Source organism: Fistularia commersonii, unplaced genomic scaffold (assembly GCF_037954325.1).
Source record: "Fistularia commersonii isolate RoL2024-O1a breed Wild unplaced genomic scaffold, RoL_Fcom_v1.0 HiC_scaffold_103, whole genome shotgun sequence".
NCBI classification, from domain to species: Eukaryota; Metazoa; Chordata; class Actinopteri; order Syngnathiformes; family Fistulariidae; genus Fistularia; species Fistularia commersonii.
In genome coordinates this window covers 38,005-55,000 of record NW_028234061.1, presented here as the reverse complement: position 1 = coordinate 55,000, position 16,996 = coordinate 38,005, and the positions used below count along the sequence as shown (strand labels likewise).

The 16,996-nt window shown below is 44.6% G+C and overlaps 1 long non-coding RNA gene across 1 annotated transcript in view; it reads right to left on the bottom strand.

The window, feature by feature from the left end:
* Positions 1 to 4,925, bottom strand: part of LOC147211757 (uncharacterized) — a 5,683-nt gene extending 758 nt beyond the window's left edge. The window contains exons 1-2 of the long non-coding RNA XR_015105756.1: positions 4,788 to 4,925; positions 1 to 229 (exon numbers count right to left, since the gene is read on the bottom strand). The exon at positions 1 to 229 is cut by the window's left edge and continues 758 nt beyond it. This is a non-coding gene — a long non-coding RNA (uncharacterized LOC147211757). The remainder of the gene's footprint in view (positions 230 to 4,787) is intronic.
* Positions 4,926 to 16,996: the final 12,071 nt, after the last annotated feature.

Genomic DNA, 16,996 nt, shown 5'->3' with positions numbered 1-16,996 from the left:
CCGCTCCTCCGCTATTGGCCCTGGTACCCCCGATCCTCCGAACTCAGGCGAATTGCGTGACGTGCTTCTGCTATTCTCCGCTCGTCCGCTTTTCCGCTTTGGGGCTTGGAACCCCTGAACCGCTGGACATAAGCGAATCACGGGCAGGATTTCTGCCCTCCTCCGCTCCTCCACTCATCCGGTACAGGCCCTGGTACTCCATGTCCGCGACCCCCTCCACCTTAACAAACTGTCACAAACACACACACACACACATATACACACGCACACAAACACACTTACACACACCTTAACTCATCATAGCTGTGCTAATAGCATTAGCCAAAACACATCCACAAGCACACAAACATGATCTCATCCACTCATTCACATGTGTGTGCCCAGAGGTCCGGGAGCTCCATGTTGTAAATGGGCGGTACTTTTACCTACTACGCTACTGCTACTGGCGCTACTGCTATATCAGTGTGTTACGTCTGTGTGTTTTTGCGTCTTAACAAAGGAAGAAGAACGTTCCGTGTTTTTTTCTTTCATGCTGCCTGCAATAAAGTTTGTTCTTAAAATACAATAGGTTATGGGCCCAGAGTGTCTCTAAAAGGCTGGATTACACTGAATATTGTGTGATAGTGAACAGTATTGTGGGAACTCACAATGGAGGACAAGCTGTTTATCGACAAGCTGAGCGGACCGGAGAATTGGGCAACGTGGAAGTTTCAAATGGAACATCTGCTAAAGGCTAAAGGACTGTGGCGAATGCTAACAGAGGAAGACACATTAGCCCCAGATGCTAACGCAGCAGCACAGGGTGAGTTCACGAAACAGAGAGAGAAAGCGTTCTCTGTGTTAGTGCTCAATGTAAGTTCATCCCTGTTGTACCTGATTACAAACTGTAAGACTCCCAAAGAAGTGTGGACTACACTGAAAGATATTTTTGAAAGAGACACGCTGGCAAATAAACTATTTCTGAAGAAGAAATATTTCAGGTGCGAAATGAAGGAAGGAGATGGTTTGACTGAGCACCTCAAACAAATGAAAGAACTGACTGACCAGTTATCAGCAATAGGAGCTGTAATTGAAGAGGAAGACCAAATTGTAACATTGTTGGGAAGTTTACCACCAAGTTACGCTACAGTTGTCACTGCACTGGAAACAAAGATTAACCCTAACCCTAACCCAAGCAAGAAAAACAAATCAAAAAAGAAAATCCACAAAGCTAAAAATGTGGTGTGTGAGGATGAGGATGGTTCATCTGAAAGTGCCTTTGTAGCTAGAAGGGAAAGCTCAGAAAAACCACATCAGTTTGAGTGGTTAATTGATTCTGGAGCATCAAAGCACATGACATGCGAGCAAGGAATTCTTAAGGAATACCAGCAGTTCTCAAAAGAACAGTCAGTGAAGCTCGGTGACGGCAGGGTGGTTGATGCCCTGGGAATTGGAAATGTCAACATGACAATGACCTTCAAGTCAAGCAAGGTAAAAAATGCTACGATGTATGATGTGCTGTATGTTCCAAAACTTTCTGGGAATTTATTCTCAGTGGGAGCTGCCACCAAAAAGGGAACTACGGTTCAGTTTAAGAGGTCCTGCTGCTACATTCGTGGAAAAGATGGAACTCTTAAAGGAATGGGAACACGAAGAGCTGATGGACTATATCAGCTAGATGTGAAAGGAAATGAATCAGTCACTCACAGTGCATCAGTAGCTGCTATCTTGTGGCACCGGCGCCTCGGTCACACTACCAAGCTGAAGGAACTAAAAGGTCTGGTGAACGGAGTGGACTTCTCTGCAGACAAAGAAGTACCCTTCTGTGAAGGATGTGTGGAGGGCAAGCTGGCTAAAAAGCCATTCAAGTCGATTGGAGAAATACGTTCCGAGCGCAAGATGCAGTTAATTCATCGTGATGTCTGTGGTCCCATGCAAACTGAATCTATAAGCGGATCCAAATATTTTGTGACTTTCACAGACGATTACTCAAGATGCTCCAAGGTATACTTCATGAAACAGAAGAATGAAGTGCTGTGTAAATTCAAGGAATTTGAGAAGACATTCACAAATGAGTGTGGACTAAGCATCCAGAGGCTGAGAACAGACAATGGTGGTGAGTACACCTCAAGGGAGTTTCAAGAATATTTGAAGGTTCAAGGCATCCACCATGAAATGACTGGACCTCACTCACCACAGCAAAACGGAGTTGCTGAAAGAAAAAATAGAACACTCGTTGAAGCAGCAAGGAGCATGTTGTCTCATGCTAAGTTACCAAAGATGTTCTGGGCAGAGGCTGTTGCCACAGCAGCTTACATACAGAACAGGCTGCCTACTTCTGTCCCGAAGGGAGAGACACCGTACCAGAGATGGTGTGGGAAAAAACCTAATGTGGGTCACATGAAGGTGTTTGGCTGTATTGCCTATGCACTTGTCCCAGATGAAGAGAGAAAGAAGCTGGACAAAAAGACTGTGAAGCCGCACTTCGTGGGATATGCAAACAATGCCAGAGGCTATCGCCTGTACGATGAAGAGAAGAGGAGGATTCTGATCCGTCGAGATGTCGTCTTTGATGAATCCAACTTTAACTTGAAGCAGGAACCGAAAGTACACTGCACAGACACCGAGATAACTATGAAAATAGATGAGAGTGAAACAAAACATGACGAAGTCACTGTTGAGAGCACTGTCAGAAAAAATGACAGAATCAGAAAGCCTCCAATAAGATTTGGATATGATGAGTTTGCTGATGTAGTGACTGTTGATCATTATGCAAACATGTGTTGCGTGACAGAGCCACTCTCACTAAAAGAGGCAATGGAGAGTCCTCATGCAAAAGACTGGCAGGAGGCAGCTGACTTGGAATATGAGTCACTGCTGGAAAACGAGACATGGGACTTAGTCGACTTGCCAAGAGACAGAAAGGCAGTAGGATCCAGATGGGTGTTCAAAGTCAAGCATCGCAGTGATGGAAGAGTGGAACGATACAAGTGTAGACTCGTTGCACAGGGCTACACACAGTTGTATGGCGCTGACTATGATGAAACGTTTTCACCAGTGGTACGATTTAGCTCTATTCGTACATTACTGTCCTTTGCTGTTCAAAAGGGTCTACATGTCCACCAGATGGATGTTGTAACTGCATTCCTCAATGGACACCTGGAAGAAGAAATATACATGGAGCAACCTGAGGGCTTCATCAAAACAGGGCAGGAACATCTGGTATGCAAACTAAAAAAATCAATCTATGGACTGAGACAGTCTCCTCGCTGTTGGAACAAGGCTTTTACGGAGTTCATGATGGAAATTGGATTCAAACAGAGCACATCAGACCCCTGCGTGTTTGTGAGATCAAGACAAGAGCTTGAAATACTAGCAGTTTACGCGGATGATTTGATCCTGATTACAGAGTCCACTGAGAGCATGGACGAGCTCAAAGCAGCTCTCAAGGAGTGCTACAAGATGAAAGACATGGGTGAGCTGTCCTACATCCCAGGCATCTCTGTCATCCAAGATAAAGAAAAGAATCGTATCATTCTTCAGCAGAAGCATTACATTGAAGCCATACTTCGGAAGTATGGAATGGATAATGCAAATCCTGTGGCAACTCCTGCAGATGCCAACGTCAGGCTAAAAAGGAGTGATGGTGTCAGTATGTCAGTGCACCAGCATACCTATCAGTCAATGGTTGGAAGTCTGCTGTATGCTGCCATGGCGACAAGACCGGACATAGCTCAAGCTGTGAGTGCTGTGTCGAAGTTCAATGCAAATCCAGATGCTTCACATCTGACTGCTGTAAAGAGGATACTTCGATACTTGAAAGGGACATTAAATCTTGCTCTGAAATATGAGAGGTCAGACTCCGGAGCTTTAATCGGATACTCGGATGCTGACCGGGCTGGAGATCAAGATGATCGCCGGTCAACAACAGGCGACATCTTCCTTCTGAGTGGAGGAGCAGTAAGCTGGCTCAGCAAGAAACAATCAACAGTAGCACTTTCAACAGCAGAAGCTGAATACATCTCACTCAGTCAAGCAGCTCAAGAAGGAATCTGGCTGAAACGACTGCTGTGTGATCTCGGTGTAGAGTCTGTGTCCACAGTGATCCTTGAAGATAACCAAGGAGCCATCGCAATTGCAAAGAATCCTGTAAATCACTCCAGGACCAAACACATAGACATTCGCTACCACTATATCCGTGAATGTGTGCAGAATGGACAAATTGAACTGCAATATTGTCCAACAAATGATATGAAAGCGGATATCTTTACCAAGCCACTCGGTAGACAGAGATTTGAATATCTCAGGGGCGAGATCGGACTCTTTTTTGTTTAAAAATGCTTGACAGGTGTACGAAGAACGCTGCCGAGTCAAAGCGATTTCTAAAAAATGTGAAAAAGAGTTCCAGTATAACCAATGTGATAGGAATACTGTCTTAAAAATGGGGTGTTAAACAAGTTTACAGTTTTTGTTGTCGTGGAAGAACACAGCTTTGAAATATTATTTTCTCAGGACTTGGTGCTATTGGTAAAAGTAAGTGGGAGTGTTGTAAATGGGCGGTACTTTTACCTATAGGTGGCGCTACTGCTATATCAGTGTGTGACGTCTGCGTGTTTTTGCGTCTTAACAAAGGAAGAAGAACGTTCCGTGTTTTTTTCTTTCATGCTGCCTGCAATAAAGTTCGTTCTTAAAATACAATACTCCAGTCATACGTCCGGGGAATCCATGTCCGCAGAAGGCTCCCATTGGCCGGTCTAAGGGGTCCTGCTGCCTCAAAGATTCCCCGCCTTTGAAAAGAGAAACATTACCTCCGCTTCTCAGCTCAACCGCTCCTCCGCCATGCGCCCTGGTACTCCCGATCCTCGGAGCTCAGGCGACTTGCGTGACGTTCTTCTGCTCTCCTCCCCTCCTCCGCTTCCCCGCTCCTCCCCTCCTCCGCTATTGGCCCTGGTACTCCCGCCCTGGAAGCCCGAACCGCTGGACATATGCGAATCACGGTCCGGGCTTCCGCCCTCCTCTGCTCTTCCGCTCCTCCGCTCCTCCCCTCCTCCGCTATTGGCCCTGGTACTCCCGATCCTGCGAACTCGGGCGAATTGTGTGACGTCCTTCTGCTCTCCTCCCCTCCTTCGCTTCTCCGCTCCTCCGCTTTTCCGCTTTGGGCCCTGGAACCCCGAAACGCTGGACATAAGCGAATCACGGTCCAGGCTTCTGCCCTCCTCCGCTTCTCAAGTCCTCCGCTCCTCCGTATTTGGCCCTGGTAATCCCGATCCTCCGAACTCAGGCGAATTTCGTGACGTGCTTCTGCTCTCCTCCGCTCCTACGCTTTACCGCTTTGGACCCCAGAACCCCCAAACCGCTGGACATAAGCGAATCACGATCCGGGCTTCTTCCCTCCTCCGCTCCTCCGCTTTGGGCCCTGGAACCCTCAAACCGCTGGACATAAGCGGATCACGGGCAGGGCTTCTGCCCTCCTCCGCTCCACAACTCATCCGGTACAGGCCCTGGTACTCCATGTCCGCGACCCCCTCCACCTAAACAAGCTGTCACGCACACATACACATACACACACACACACACACACACACACACACACACACACACACACATAAACACGCACACTCACAGACTTTAACTCATCATAGCTGTGCTAATAGCATTAGCACATCCACAAGCACACAAACATTATCTCATCCACTCATTCACATGTGTTTGCCCTGAGGTCCGGGAACTCCAGTCATACGTCCGGGGGATCCATGTCCGGGGAAGGCTCCCATTGGCCGGTCTAAGGGGTCCTGCTGCCTCAAATCTTCCCCGCCTTTGAAAAGAGAAACATAACGTCCGCTCCTCCAATCCTCCGCTTCTCAGCTCCTCTGCTCCTCCGCTATGGGCCCTGGTACTCCCGATCCTCCGAGCTCAGGCGAATTGCGTGACGTGCTTCTGCTCTCCCCCCCTCCTCCGCTTCTCCGTCCCTCCGCTTTACTGCTTTTGGCCCTGGAACCCCCGAACCGCTGGACATAAGCGAATCACGGTCCAGGCTTCTGCCCTCCTCCGCTCCTCAGCTCATCCGGTACAGTGCCTGGTACTCCATGTCCGCGACCCCCTCCACCTAAACAAACTGTCACGCACACATTCACACGCACACACACGCACACACACACACACACACACACACACACGCACACATACACACGCACACACACACACACACACACACACACACACACACCTGAACTCATCATAGCTGTGCTAATAGCATTGGCCAAAACGTATCCACAACCAAACAAACATTAGCTCATCCACTCATTCACATATGTGTGTGCCTAGAGGTGCGGGAGCTCCAGTCATACGTCCGGGTGATCTATGTCCGGAGAAGGCTCACATTGGCCGGTCTAAGGGGTTCTTCTGCCCCCAAGCTTCCCCGCCTCTGAGAGGAGAAACATTACCTCCGCTCCTCCGCTTCTCAGCTCATCCGCTCGAGGCCCCGGTACTCCCTGTCCGCGACCCCCCCCCCACCTAAACAAATTCACACTCACACACACGCACACACACACACACACAGACACACACACACACACACACACACACAAACACACCTTAACTCATCATAGCTGTGCTAATAGCATTAGCCGAAACGCATCCACAACCAAACTGTTGCGTTTAAGTTCGCAGCTTCTTCGTTTTCCATGTTTCGGAAGGAATTCACAAGTTTGCCTTGTTTGAATCGTCTTTTATTTTCTTCTTCACAGCTCCGGGAATCAACATCGGTTAGCCATGGGACATGTACAGTACAGAGTGAGGGAAAAATTCCCGCCAGCACCGCTATACCAAAAAAAAAACACTGACGTAGAAGTTAACGTCAAGTTAGCTGAACAGTCGCGAAAAACTAAAACAAGTCCCAAACCTTGTCATAAAGTGCCATGCATTTCCTGAGAGTAGATACAAATACAACATATGTATACTAGAATGTAAACTCAAATAAAACTAATGAGATCACCTATCTCAACACCCCCTCTTGATCTCAACATCCAAAAAAAAACTTTGGACATTTTAATTTCCAAAGAACCACTTTTTGAATTTTTCTATTTTTACCTTTGTCATGAGTTTTGTCGAGATGTCTGCCAACATGTCCTCTGATGGACAATAGATAAGATTTATTTAACCCTCACTGAGTGCTTCACGAATGAAATGATATTTTACATCAATGTGTTTTGACCTTTGTCTGTTTACAGGATTCTTACTCAGTGCGATGGCCCCCTGATTGTCTCCGTAGATTGTTGTGCAACTGTACATTTTGTTGTCCATACCGTTTAACAGTTGAGACAGGTACATGTTTTCTTGTGCGGTGGTGGCTCGGCCGATGTATTCAGCCTCACATGTTGACAGGGCCACTGTGGGCTGTTTCCTTGACTTCCATGCAATGGCTGGGCCTTGTTTTGTTAAACTGAAACAGTAGCCTGTAGTGCTACGTCTGTCTTCTACAGATGATGCCCAGTCTGAATCACTGTAAGCTATCAGGTTCAAATCCTCCTTATTTGTCTTGAAACTTAGTTCATAATCAGCTGTCCCCTTCAAATACCTCAGAACATGTTTTGCAGCTACTAAGTTTTCTACTTTTGGCATTGCCAGATTCTGTGATAGTTTGCTCACTATCCAGCTGATATCAGGTCTGGTGCAAGTCATGGCATAAATAAGACTGCCTACAATCTCACGATATTCTTTGGGGTCGACAGGTTCACTTTGCTCATTTTCATCAGCTACAGGGATGCCCTCTAATTTTTGCTCACTTGGAGTAGATCTTGCTTTACATTCTGACATTCCAAATCTCTCTAGCATTTTTAGGATGTACTTTGTCTGGTTCATTTTGATTTCATCCCCCTTTTGTTCAAATTGTATGCCCAAAAAATATGATAGTTTCCCCAGGTCTTTCATGTTGAACTTGAATTTCATGTTCTGTTTAAATGTGCTGAGTGCATCATTGCTGCTTGCGGCAATAATTAAATCATCTACCCAAATTATTACAATGATTGTGTCACCATTTTCCGTCTGTTTTCTGTACACACAGTGGTCAGAGAGATTTCTCACAAAGTTGTCCTGTTCTAAATGGTCATTAAGGAGTTCATACCAGTTTCTTCCTGATTGTTTCAGGCCATAAAGAGATTTCTTTAATCTATACACTAGTTTCTCTCCTGTTTCTGACATCATTTCAAACCCTTCTGGTTGTTCCAAGAAAATCTCCTCATGTATAGGAGCATGTAAATATGCCGTCTTAACATCCATTTGATGGACAATGAGGTTATTTTGTACGGCTATCTGCATTAGTGCCCGCACTGATGTAATGTTAGCTGTCGGTGCAAAAGTTTCATAGTAGTCTATGCCTTCTGTTTGATTGTAACCCTTAGCTACATATCTGGCCTTAAATATTTGTCCTCCTTCAGCATTTTCTTTAAGGGCAAATACCCATTTTCCTCCAATTACTTTTCTCCCTTCAGGTAAAGTTGTCAGTTCAAATGTGTCATTCTGTTTAAGCGAGTCAATCTCTTCCCTCATGGCACAATTCCACCCGGGTGCCAGTGGTGACTTCAGTGCTTCACTATAATTCTGTGGGACTCCGCACACAGTCCTGTAACAGTAATCAATAGTTGTATGATTTTTATCATTGTTAATATAGTCTGTCTGATAATCCTCTAAATACCTTGGAACGACCCTTTTTCGTCTAGGATAGCGACTGGTTTGATTATATCTGGGTTTTATGTCTGACCTCGTCTCTTTTTCATTTTGGACATTTTCTGCTGTTTCTTCGTCATGTGACACATCTGCGTTAGTACTCTCATCCTCATTTTGTATATGGTTGTCTGTTTTATTTTCACTTTGTGACACATCTATACTGGTTTCATCTGTAGATTCTGTGTCTTCATATCCCTGGATTTCTGTCTCATAATCATCAGTTTGTGTTTGTAGTTCAATTCTTCCCTTTTTGATCAATTTCACCAGTCTCTGTTTTGACACTTTTTCTGTAAGTGGATTATAGACCAGGTATGAAGGGCTTTTCTTACTGTATCCCACAAATATTCCTCTTTCACATCTGGGATCCAATTTCTTAGTGTCATGTTTGTATGCATAACACTCAGTTCCGAATATCCACATTTTTGAAAGATTTGGCTTTCTCCCTGTTAACATGAAGTATGGGGTATTTTTGTGTCTGTCATTGTAACATCTATTTCGAATATGGGCAGCGGTCTGGACAGCATAAGGCCACAAAACCTTTGGTAATCCTTTTGCTATTAGCATACACCTTGCCATTTCAAAAAGGGTCCTCCATTGTCTTTCTGCTGTCCCATTTGGATGGGGAGAGTATGGGGATGATGTTTCATGTCTTATGCCTTTCTCCCTTAGAAGAGATTGAAAAGCATTTCCTGTGTATTCAGTCCCGTTGTCTGACCTGATACATTTGACACGACCATACGCTGCGCTGTCAGCAAGGAACTTCTCTGTTGCTAATGTAGCTTCACTCTTGTATTTGAGAAAATATACAAATACTGCCCCTGAATAATCATCTGTGAATGAAATGACATACTTATGCCCTTCTTGACCAGCTGGTTCAATCGGGCCTGATAAGTCAGTGTGTACCATTTTTAGGGGTGCATCAGCTTTTGCATCAGCTTGCCTGTTTCTGCTATTTGTGAATTTTCCCTCCGTGCATACGTTACAGTCTACGTTACAGTCTACCTTGGTCTGACCTGTAATCTTCATACCCTCGACTAAGTTTGGTCATTTTAATACATCTTTTACATTGCAGTGTCCCATAATCTCATGCCATGTTTTGACATCACAAGTTAAGTTTACTCTATCTCTGGACATCATGTCATTTACTGTATCATCATAAAGTTGTTGATAATTTACCGTTCTTATGTAGTAGAGTCTGTCACATTCCTCAATGCTGAAAATTTTTCCTTCTTTGGTTATGAGTCTGTTCTCTCCTTCTTTGAATATCACGCTGGCTCCATCAGCTGTGGCTGCCTTCACCGATATGAAGTCCTGAGGATATGATGGGATGAATAAGGCTCCCCTTAAGGTTACCAGGACAGGTTTTCCTTCAATGTCCTGGAGTAACACTTCTGCATCACCTCTTTTTAGTGCCACTTTGTTTCTTCTGGTCCCGTCTGCTAGCTCCATGTAATGTTTGTTTGGGTTGAAAAACTCATCAAATCTTATGAATTTGTCTTCTTGTGTTATGATGTGTGATGTAGCGCCACAGTCTACCATCAGTCCATTTTTTCTGATATTTTCCGGAGGGACTTTTTGACTGACCTTGAATACAAAAGTTTGCTCATCTTCCTTATCTTTGTCTTGGATGTCTGTGTTTTGTTTGACCGAGTCTTCTTTGGGCTTGGATTTTCTTCTGCATGTCTCATCGGTGTGGGTTGTGCTTCTGTGATAGCTGCACCATTTTGGCCCTGATTTTTGGTGACAAGCTTTTGCCATATGGCCACGGTTTCCACATCCATAGCAGATCACCGTTGACATGTCCACTTTCATTACATTGTCTGATTTGGTTTTGCTGTCAAACTTTTCAGTCTCTTCATAACTTCTTAGTTTACTCTTGAACTGAATAAACGTCATTTCTTCACTGCTCTGAGTTACGTGAATGACGAAGGGCTTGTACGGTTCTGGAAGCCCTTTCATAACCATAGCGATCATCAGCTCATCACTTATCACCTGTTTTGTGTTTCTCAGAGCGGTGACTGCCTTTTCTGCTCTGATAATGTAATCTGTTATTGTTTCGTCGGGTTCCTTCTTGAGTGAGCATAGTTCGCTGTACAGGGAAATAATTCTGGGCTTACCCTGGCTGGCGTAATGATCCCGTAATATTTTCAAAGCTTTTCGACCGTCATCTGCGGCTTCCCTCATTACCAATGATAGACTTTTATCATCGAGGAACTGGATAAGCTCAGCGTAGCATTCTGCATTTTTATCTGGGTCGGGCTCAACAGTTGAAAGTATTGTCTCTTTCAAACCTTCGAGTCGCATGTGTCCCAGAAACTTTACTTCCCAAAGCTCGTAGTTGTTTTCGTCTCCATCGAAAACCAAACGTTGCCATCTTCCTCCTTTTGTTCGTTGCCTGGGCCCATAACCTGTTGCGTTTAAGTTTGCAGCTTCTTCGTTTTCCATGTTTCGGAAGGAATTCACAAGTTTGCCTTGTTTGAATCGTCTTTTATTTTCTTCTTCACAGCTCCGGGAATCAACATCGGTTAGCCATGGGACATGTACAGTACAGAGTGAGGGAAAAATTCCCGCCAGCACCGCTATACCAAAAAAAGAACACTGACGTAGAAGTTAACGTCAAGTTAGCTGAACAGTCGCGAAAAACTAAAACAAGTCCCAAACCTTGTCATAAAGTGCCATACATTTCCTGAGAGTAGATACAAATAAAACATATGTATACTAGAATGTAAACTCAAATAAAACTAATGAGATCACCTATCTCAACAGTCCTTAAGTCCTTTGCTTCCTCATGCCTGGTTGTTTCATTGACATTCAGTTCTACCTTGCCATGTTTATTTGTACATTTGTATATTTGTGTGTACTATTTATGTTCAATTAAAAAAAAAAAAAAAAAGAATGAGAGGCTGAGAAAATCTCCATGTCTCTCTCTCTCCCCCCCTTAATGCCCCCCCCCCCCCTCTTCCTCACGGCGGCCGACGCAATGTGATTCTCGCCGTTGTTGTGGAAGTAGGGTAAAGGATTCCCCGCGTCGGTGCGAGCGATGCGTTTCAAGGCGTATTGCATGTGTGTATGGAGGGGGGGGGTCTACAGGATACCGCAGGCCGGCAATGGTGCACCTTCTGCGGACATCGATCACCGAAACGTCGGCGTGGAGCTCCCGGAGCAGCCGGCGTGTACATGTGAATGAATGGAAGAGCTAATGTGTGTGTGGTGGTGGTGGTGGGGGGGGGGGGGGGGGCGTTTCGGCTTGACGGGAAAGAAACCAAATGTGTCACAAATGCAAAAGTTTGGTGCTGTGTGCTATGCATACAAGCACAACAAAAAGAAACTTGACTCAAGAGGTGAGAAGGGAGTTTTCATTGGATATGACAAAAATAGTCCAGCTTATTTTGTATATTATCCAAATAGTGAAAGAGTACTAAAACAGACTGCTAAAATTTGTGTCGAACCCATCTCCAGAGCAACAAACCCAGACAGAGATGAGCTCAGACCAGGATGATGATGATAATGATGATGATGATGATGATGATGATGATGATGATGATGATGATGATGATGATGATGATGATCACTTAGACATTTAAAGAGGCAAGGAGTTCCCTCAATGCTGACAAGTGGATGAAATCTATGGACGAAGAGATGGAGTCATTGAGAGAGAAGAACACTTTTACCCTAACACAGCTACCCCAAGGCAAGTGTGCAGTGGGGGTGGGGGTGGGGGGTGGGGGGCGTATGCGCTAAAAAGAAATGAAGATGGCACAAACAAATATAAAGCTCGTTATGTTGCTAAGGGCTACAGTCAAAAGTATGGCACGGATTTCGAGGAAACATTTTCTCCAACAGCAAATATGACAAGTGTGAGGGTGTTTATGCAGAAATCAGTTCCGGAAAATTTGTTCTTACACCAAATGGATGTAAAGACAGCCTATCTTCATGCACCCATAGATTGTGAGCTCTGTGTAGAACAACCAGAAGGGTATGAAGTGACAAATAAAAAACAGAAGCTGGTGTGTAAACTTAAAAAGTCACTATACGTCCCTGAACAAGCCGGTCGTCATTGGGATCTGATGCTCCATTCTTACTTGATTGACAATGACTTTATTCAGAATGAAGCAGATCATTGTGTTTATGTCAAAGAAAACCAAAATGACAAGGTCATCATCATAATATGGGTAGATGATTTAATCATAGCTGCGAGTGATGAGGAAGTAATGAAAGAGGTGAAAATCATGCTTACAGCTAGATTTAAAATGAAGGACATGGGCAAAGTGATCAAAATCAATACCCAGAAAATATGTCAGTCAGAAGAGTGTGTTAAGATGTCACAAAGAAAATATGTGGAAAGGTAGCCCTACAGTATTGTCCAACACAAGAGATGCCGGCACATGTTATGACAAAGCCTGCATCACAGTTGAAGTTGTTGAATTTTTCAAAGTTGTTGTTTGTTGTTTGGGTCATGAGTATTTTATTTTGATGTAAATGGGCAAAGATACCAATCATATGAGAGCAAGTGGGGGCGTTGTTAACTGAGAAATATGCTCTCAATTATTTTCCGTTTTATTTCCAAGGGCCAGTCTCAGCTTCCGGTCAACAGGATCCCGCAGACCGGCCAAGGTGCACCTTCTTCGGACACGGATCCCCGTGACGTCGGCGTGAAGCTCCGGGAGCACCAGACATGCACATATGAATAAGCGAAGGAGTCAACTCCATAAGTCCTCCACTCACGGCCTCGGTGTCACTGAATCGAGCAATTTGGTTTTTAATGTTTAAAAATCGGCTTAACATTGAGGTGGAAAACACAGCGGTATCGTTAAAATACAGTAACAGGGTGATAACATCCATGTAAGAAGTGGAGGGGGATTTATTGCACTCACGGCCCCACTCGTTTATTCCTCTCATACACAGCGGCCAGATCACCTGCTGGAGCTCCAAGCGCTGTGCACAGTCGGATGCCGCCATCTAGCGGACATAAAATGTAAGGAAGCGGAGGGAGAAAGCCATCCGGTGTTCCCCGAGTAGCGGCGACGAACGAGTTTAGAGCCGTGGAGAAGGTTTGCTTCCCCCCCAACCTCTCTTTCTTACTTCTTCTTCTTCTTCTTCTTCTTCTTCTTCTTCTTCTTCTTCTTCTTCTTCTTCTTCTTCTTCTTCTTCTTCTTCTTCTTCTTCTTCTTCTTCTTCTTCTTCTTCTTCTTCTTCTTCTTCTTCTTCTTCTTCTTCTTCTTCTTCTTTTGTCTTTTCCCGTCAGGTGTGGCCACAGCGAGTCAACTTTCTCCATCTAACCCTATTCTCCGTATCCTCCTCTCTCACACCAACTACCTTCATATCCTCTCTCACCACGTCCATAAATCCTCTCTTTGGTCTTCCTCGAGACCTCTTGCCTTGCAGCTCCAATTCCAGCATCCGTCTACCAATATATTCTCTATCCCTCCTCTGTACATGACCGAACCATCTCAGTCTGGCTTCTCCGACCTTCTCTCCAAAACATCGAACATGTGCTGTTCCTCTGATACTCATTCCTGATCCTATCAATCCTGGTCACTCCGTAAGAGAACCTCAACATCTTCATATCTGCAACCTCTAGTTCTGCCTGCTGTCTTTTTGTCATTGTAACAGTTTCTAGTCCATACATCATCGCTGGTCTCACCACTGTCTTGTACACCTTTGTACACCTTGGTAATGGGCAACCCCGTATCTGACCGTGTGACAAAGCCAAGCAGTGCAGACAATGTGAGACGATCAACTAGAACCAAAAAGAAGCCCAGTCACTTTAATAGTTATGTGACTAGTGCTATTGACGATGACCAAGTGTTCACTAACATTGACTACTGTTATAGACTGGCGTGTGGTGTCCCACAGACATTTAAAGAGGCAAGGAGTTCACTTAATGCTGACAAGTGGATGAAATCTATGGACGAAGAGATGGAGTCATTGAGAGAGAAGAACACTTTTACCCTAACACAGCTACCCCAAGGCAAGTGTGCAGTGGGGGTGGGGGTGGGGGGTGGGGGGCGTAAGCGCTAAAAAGAAATGAAGATGGCACAAACAAATATAAAGCTCGGTATGTTGCTAAGGGCTACAGTCAAAAGTATGGCACGGATTTCGAGGAAACATTTTCTCCAACAGCAAATATGACAAGTGTGAGGGTGTTTATGCAGAAATCAGTTCCGGAAAATTTGTTCTTACACCAAATGGATGTAAAGACAGCCTATCTTCATGCACCCATAGATTGTGAGCTCTGTGTAGAACAACCAGAAGGGTATGAAGTGACAAATAAAAAACAGAAGCTGGTGTGTAAACTTAAAAAGTCACAATACGTCCCTGAACAAGCCGGTCGTCATTGGAATCTGATGCTCCATTCTTACTTGATTGACAATGACTTTATTCAGAATGAAGCAGATCATTGTGTCTATGTCAAAGAAAACCAAAATAACAAAGTCATCATCATAATATGGGTAGATGATTTAATCATAGCTGCGAGTGATGAGGAAGTAATGAAAGAGGTGAAAATCATGCTTACAGCTAGATTTAAAATGAAGGACATGGGCAAAGTGATCAAAATCAATACCCAGAAAATATGTCAGTCAGAAGAGTGTGTTAAGATGTCACAAAGAAAATATGTGGAAAGGTAGCCCTACAGTATTTTCCAACACAAGAGATGCCGGCACATGTTATGACAAAGCCTGCATCACAGTTTAAGTTGTTGAATTTTTCAAAGTTGTTGTTTGGGTCATGAGTATTTTATTTTGATGTAAATGGGCAAAGATACCAATAATATGAGAGCAAGTGGGGGCGTTGTCAACTGAGAAATATGCTCTCAATTATTTTCCGTTTTATTTCCAAGGGCCAGTCTCAACTTCCCAGTCAACAGGACCCCGCAGACCGGCCAAGGTGCACCTTCTTCGGACACGGATCCCTGTGACGTCGGCGTGAAGCTCCGGGAGCACCAGACATGCACATATGAATAAGCGGAGGAGTCGATTCCATAAGTCCTCCACTCACGGCCTCGGTGTCACTGAATCGAGCAATCTGGTTTTTTAATGTTTAAAAATCGGCTTAACATTGAGGTCGAAAAAACAGCGGTATCGTTAAAATACAGTAACAGGGTGATAACATCCATGTAAGAAGTGGAGGGGGATTTATTGCACTCACGGCCCCACTCGTTTATTCCTCTCATACACAGCGGCCAGATCACCTGCTGGAGCTCCAAGCGCTGTGCACAGTCGGATGCCGCCATCTAGCGGACATAAAATGTAAGGAAGCGGAGGGAGAAAGCCATCCGGTGATCCCCAAGTAGCGGCGACGAACGAGTTTAGAGCCGTGGAGAAGATTTGCTTTGGGTAGATGATTTAATTATTGCAGCAGAGTGTTGCATGGTTTTCAGGGAGGAGTTGAGAAAGGGTCTGGGTGGTCAGGGAGAGCTTCCAGATGATTGGACAACAACAGCTAGTATGATCAGGGAGACAGGTAGAAGAGTACTTGGTGTGTCATCTGGAAGGAAAGTAGATAAGGAGACTTGGTGGTGGAATGAGGAAGTGCAGGAGTGTATACAGAGAAAATGGTTAGCGAAGAAGAAGTGGGATACTGAGAGGACTGAAGAGAACAGACAGGAGTTCAGGGAGATGCGGCGAAAGGTAAAGATAGAGGTAGCAAAGGCAAAACAAAGGGCTTATGATGACTTGTATGCTCGGTTGGATAGTAAGGAGGCTGAAAGTGATCTATACAAGTTGGCGAAACAGAGAGATAAAGATGGAAAGGATGTACAGCAGGTCCGGGTGATAAAGGACAGACAGGGAAATGTATTGACAGATGCTAGAAGAGTGACAGGAAGATGGAAAGAGTACTTTGAAGAGCTGATGAATGTGGAAAATGAAAGAGAGGCAAGGGTAGAAGAGGTGATTATTGTAGACCACAAAGTAGCAAAAATGAGTAAAAGTGAAGTGAGGAAGGCATTGAAGAGGATGAAGAGTGGAAAAGCAGTTGGTCCTGATGATATACCTGTGGAGGTGTGGAAGTGTCTAGGAGAGGCAGCGGTAGATTTTCTGACTAGATTATTCAACAGGATCTTAGAGAGTGAGAAGATGCCTGAAGAATGGAGACAAAGTGTGATGGTGCCTATTTTTAAGAATAAAGGGGATGTGCAGAATTGTGGCAACTACAGAGGGATAAAGTTGATGAGCCATACAATGAAGTTATGGGAAAGAGTAGTGGAAACTAGACTGAGAGCAGAAGTCAGCATTTGTGAACAGCAGTATGGCTTCATGCCTAGGAAGAGTACTACAGATGCAGTATTTGC